Below are 6,005 nucleotides of genomic sequence, written 5' to 3'. Positions count from 1 at the left end.
CCACCCGCCAACCGAGTCTTCGTTGGCGTTCGTGGACTTTACGTCACAGAGGAAACAACACACGTGTCACAATAATGGCAACTTGCTTTGGGCTTAAGCCAGCTAGAATCCCGCGTTAAAACTAATCGACTTTGGGTAGGACTAGATCTTTCCACCGCCCCCAACGGACTATAAATACCCCCGCCCTCCTATTTCATCCTCGTGGTAGGGATTGAAGATCGCTCACAAGGAATATTTCTCTTTGTGAGAAATTAGGATTTCTTTCTGTGCGCTATTGATTGCTTTGGTAAAATTTGGGATCGCTTTCGGGTTTTCTTTCAATACGTTTGTGATCGATTTCAGGGAACGTTTGATTTTGATGCATAGCCCGTAGAAGATTTCTGTCATCTTTGTTTACAGATTTGGTTTTCTTCAAATATATTGTTGATCGCTTACAGGGGAGACCTTCTTCGTTACGAATTAGGGATTCTTTCATTCCGCTGGTAAAGGATTTCAAGAAAGGTTTTCTTGCAATACCTCCTTGGAGATGGTTTTAAGGGAAAGTTTTGTTTCTGTTTTTGGTTTTGATGCATCTTTGTCACAGAATTATCTATAGCCAATAGAAGATTCCTTCCTATCATCTTTGTCACAGAATTGGGTTTTCTTCCCTTGATCGTTTGCAGGAAAGATTTTGATTTTCTTCGTTACAAATTAGGTTTTCTTTCTACTACGTTGGTGAGTTCTTCCAATACTTGGCTGAACGTTACGGTGATCTTTCACTTTCAGGGAAGATCGTTTTTGTGTTAGGTTTAGATATACAAATTTGTAGTTTCTTCCAATACTTCGTTAATTGTTTGCAGGGAAGATTTTCTTGGTTACATATTAGGGCTTTATTAATACGTTGGTGAATGCTTCAGGGAAGGTTGTCTTCTACACAACTTAGGGTTTTGAAGACGATGGTGATCGGTTTTTGGGAGGATCTTCTTTATGTTAGGTGATGCATAGGTACTTGCTTCTTATCATCTTTGGTTTTTCTTCCAAAAAAAATTTGTTGATTTTCTTCGAGACAGATTAGGATAGTGATTGCTTTCAGGGGAGGTTTGCTTCATTGGGTTTTCTTTCGAGACCTTGGTGATCACTTTCAGGAAAGATCTTCTTCGTGCTAGGTTTTGATGCATCGCTTCTTGAACTATTATCTATGTTGCCAATTTGGGTCTTCCACGGTTTTTCGAGGGAGAATTGATGTCAGATGGTAAAAGGATCGACTTTTGTTTCTTGCTTATGCGTCTTAATGGTATGGAGAAAAGTTAGGGTTTCATAGTTATTTGGAAATATGCTATAGATTGTTTGATTATGTCTGGTCTGACTATTCTTGTAAGTCCGAAAAGGTCTGTGAAGGATTTGGTGCTAATATATCTAAAAGGAGGGCGTCAATATTGATTGGGGCTTTCTTGTTTTCTTGGTGGACAGAGTTTAATGTGGCGATAAGTTTTCTTTTCCTGTCATTTTTTTAGGAAGTCTTTTTGCTTCTTTTAATTTTTCTTTGTTCTTGTTTTAATGCGGCTGCGTGTGACTGCTTTTCTTAGGCATTATGTTCCAAGGGATCGAATTCTACAATGAAGGTAGACCGTCCCTTCGTCCTATTCTTGTGTTTCTATTGTTATTTGATTCCTGGGGCAGTAACCAGCATGGGCCCTTTGGACTTCAATTTCTGCGCAAAATCATCTTTGGTCAGTTAAAGCACAGGTTTTTGCTTTAACTTCTTGTGATTGACATTAGCCGTTTGAGGTTTGGATTGATTTAAGTTATATTGCTGGACTTGTGTAACTATTCAGTAATCTCAGATTAATGCTTAATATATTACACAAAGTTTCAGTGGGTGCCTTACATGTCAACCGGGTCTGCAATCTAAAGTTATTCCAGTTCTGGGCGGATATTTGAAGACTGAGTAACGTAGCTTCTTTTGCCGGTGATGTCTGTTTCATGGTTTTGTGACGTGTAGTTTCCGTGAAGTTTTTTGGGATACTGATGAGGAACTTGTTTGAAAATATGTCGTTGATCTGTTCACAGGTGGAGGTTCTGATTTGGGTTTTCTCGTGATTGAGCAAGAGTTTTTGAAGTTGGCCTTTCTGCGAAAATTAGTGAAATGCTTTTTTTCCCCTCTTTATCCACGTGTTGTTTAGATGTCCGCTATATGCTGTTCTCTCAGACATTTCTCTATTCCTTGTTTTGATTTATTTTATAGATTTTGCTGCGAATCAGCTTTTTACAACTTTGGGTTCTTTCAAAGTTGGCTTGCAGTATTGGTAATGGTATCGGTTTGTTTTTCTTTTTTATTTTTTAAAACAGCATTAATGTTGTATCTTTATGGTTTGCTAGCTTGGCTATCATAAGTTTAGAATTTTAATTGCTTGTTATTTGACACTTGATGCTTGGATTGCATGTATTTCAGGTTGGGTTTGTGCAATTTTTTATGATAAGCAGCGGTGCTCAGCATGTTTGTTCTGTTTGTTGATTCTGCTAGCATCTAATTGCACCTTCCACATATTTTATAACTTAAAATTTTCAGTTCGATCATTTAGTTGTATGATTTTGTTGATTGTGTGTTATTGATTCTTGGTTTAACTATTCTTGTAATTCTGAAAAGCTGTGTGAAGAATTTGGTGGTAATATATCTACAAAGATGGCAGAGATATTGATTGGGGGCTTTCTTTCTCTTGGTCGATGTGACAATAAGTTCTCTTTTCCTGTCAATTTTTAAGTAATTCTTTTTGCTTGTTCTATTTTTTCTGTGTTCTTGTGTCAATGTTGTGGCCTGTGACTGCTTTTCTTAGGCACTATGTTCCAAAGGGATCCTCAATTCTAGAATGAAGTTAGGCTGTTCCTTCGTCCTCCTGGTGTGTTTCTATTGGTATATTAGTCGACTCCTGGGTGCGAGGGTGCGAATAACCTGTATGTGGCCTTTGGACTTCTATTTCTGCACAAAACCATCTTTGGACAGTAAAAACACAGGTTTTTGCTTTATCATCTTGTGATCGACATTTGATGTTTTGAGATTTGGATTGATTTAAGTTACATTGCTGGACTGGTGTCACTAATTGGTAATCTCAGGTTAATGCTCATTACATTACACAGAAAGTACTGGGCATGTCAACCAGGTCTGCAATCTCAAGTTTTTACCGTACTGGGCGGATTTTTAAGCAGCAAGTAACATATGCTTTTGCTGGAGATATTTGTTTCTTGGTGATATTGCTGGACTTGTGTAGCTATTCAGTAATCTCAGATTAATGCTTAATATATTGCAAAAAGTTAGTTGGTGGGTACCTTACTTGTCAACCAGGTCTGCAATCTAAAGTTTTTCCAGTTCTGGGTGGATATTTGAAGACTGAGTAACATAGCTTCTTTTGCTGGTGATGTCTGTTTCATGGTTTTGTGACGTGTAGTTTCCTATTTCGTGAAGTTTTTTGGGATATTTATGAGAAAGTTGTTTGAAAATATGTCGTCGATCTGTTCACAGGTGGAGGTTATGATTTGGGTTTTCTCGTGACTGAGCAAGAGTTTTTGAAGTTGGCCTTTCTGCAAAAATTAGTGAAATGCTTTCTTTCCCCTCTTTATCCACGTGTTGTTTAGATGTCCGCTATATGCTGTTCTCTTAGACATTTCTCTATTCCTTGTTTTGATTTATTTTATAGATTTTGCTGCGAATCGGCTTTTTACAACTTTGGGTTCTTGCAAAGTTGGCTTGCGGTATTGGTAATGGTATCGGTTTGTTTTTCTTTTTTCTTTTTTAAATCAGCATTAATGTTGTATCTTTATTGTTTGCTAGCTTGGCTATCATAAGTTTAGAATTTTAATTGCTTGTTATTTGACACGTGATGCTTGGATTGCATGTATTTCAGGTTGGGTTTGTGCAATTTTTTATGAAAAGCAGCGGTGCTCAGCATGTTTGTTCTGGTTGTTGATTCTGCCAGCATCTAATTGCACTTTCCACATATTTTATAACTTAAAATTTTCAGTTCGATCATTTAGTTGTATGATTTCGTTGATTGTGTGTTATTGATTCTTGGTTTAACTATTCTTGTAATTCTGAAAAGCTGTGTGAAGAATTTGGTGGTAATATATCTACAAAGATGGCAGAGATATTGATTGGGGCTTTCTTTTTCTTGGTCGATGTGACAATAAGTTTTCTCTTTCTGTCAATTTTTAAGTAATTCTTTTTGCTTGTTCTATTTTTTCTGTGTTCTTGTTTCAATGTTGTGGCTGTGACTGCTTTTCTTAGGCATTATGTTCCAAGGGGATCCTCAATTCTAGAATGAAGTTAGGCTGTTCCTTCGTCCTCCTGTTGTGTTTCTATTGGTATATTAGTCGACTCCTGGGTGCGAATAACCTGTATGTGGCCTTTGGACTTCTATTTCTGCACAAAACCATCTTTGGACAGTAAAAACACAGGTTTTTGCTTTATCATCTTGTGATCGACATTTGATGTTTTGAGATTTGGATTGATTTAAGTAACATTGCTGGACTGGTGTCACTAATTGGTAATCTCAGGTTAATGCTCATTACATTACACAGAAAGTACTGGGCATGTCAACCAGGTCTGCAATCTCAAGTTTTTACCGTACTGGGCTGATTTTTAAGCAGCGAGTAACATATGCTTTTGCTGGAGATATTTGTTTCTTGGTGATATTGCTGGACTTGTGTAGCTATTCAGTAATCTCAGATTAATGCTTAATATATTGCACAAAGTTAGTTGGTGGGTACCTTACATGTCAACCAGGTCTGCAATCTAAAGTTTTTCCAGTTCTGGGTGGATATTTGAAGACCGAGTAACATAGCTTCGTTTGCTGGTGATGTCTGTTTCATGGTTTTCTGACATGTAGTTTCCTATTTCGTGAAGTTTTTTGGGATATTGATGAGGAAGTTATGATTTGTCGTCAATCTGTTCACAGGTGGAGGTTATGATTTGGGTTTTCTCGTGATTGAGCAAGAGTTTTTGACGTTGGCCTTTCTGCAGAAATTAGTGAAATGCTTCTTTTTTTTCCTTCTTTATTCCACGTGTTGTTTAGATGTCTGCTATACGCTGTTCTCTCAGACATTTCTCTATTCCTTGTTTTGATTTATTTTATAGATTTTGCTGCGAATCGGCTTTTTACAACTTTGGGTTCTTGCAAAGTTGGCCTGCGGTATTGGTATTGGTATTTTTATCGGTTTGTTTTTAGTTTTTAAATCAGCATTAATGTTGTATCTTTATAGTTTGCTAGTTTAGAAATTTCAATTGCCTGGTATTTGACACGTGATGCTTGGATTGCATGTATTTCAGGTTGGGTTTGTGCAATTTTTTTACGAAAAGCAGCGGTGCTCAGCATGTTTGTTCTGGTTGTTGATTCTGCCAGCATCTAATTGCACCTTTCACATATTTTAAAACTTAAAATTTTCAATTCGATCATTTAGTTGTATGATTTTTTTTGTTGTGTTATTGATTCTTGGTTTCAAATATTCTTGTAATTCTGAAAAGCTGTATGAAGAATTTGGTGCTAATCTATCTACAAAGATGGCAGAGATATTGATTGGGGCTTTCTTTTTCTTGGTGGATAACACCAATAAGTTCTCTTTTCCTGTCAATTTTTAAGTAATTCTTTTTGCTTGTTCTTTTTTTTCTTTTGTTCTTGTTTTGATGTTGCGGCATGCGACTGCTTTTCTTAGGCATTATGTTCCAAGGGGATCCTCAATTCTAGAATGAAGTTAGGCTGTCCCTTCGTCCTCCTGTTGTGTTTCTATAGGTATGTTAGTTGACTCCTTGGTGCGAATAACTGTTATGTGGCCTTCGGACTTCTATTTCTGCACATAACCATCTTTGGACAGTAAAAACACAGGTTTTTGCTTTATCATCTTGTGATCGACATTTGTGTTTTGAGATTTAGATCGATTTAAGTTACATTGCTGGACTTGTGTCACTAATTGGTAATCTCAGGTTAATGCTCATTACATTACACAGAAAGTCGAGGGTATGTCAACCAGGTCTGCAA

The sequence above is a fragment of the Corylus avellana genome, chromosome ca6 (assembly GCF_901000735.1).
Source record: "Corylus avellana chromosome ca6, CavTom2PMs-1.0".
Lineage (NCBI taxonomy): Eukaryota > Viridiplantae > Streptophyta > Magnoliopsida > Fagales > Betulaceae > Corylus > Corylus avellana.
The sequence above is the reverse complement of the archived record's forward strand: the minus strand, read 5'-3'. Positions refer to the sequence as shown.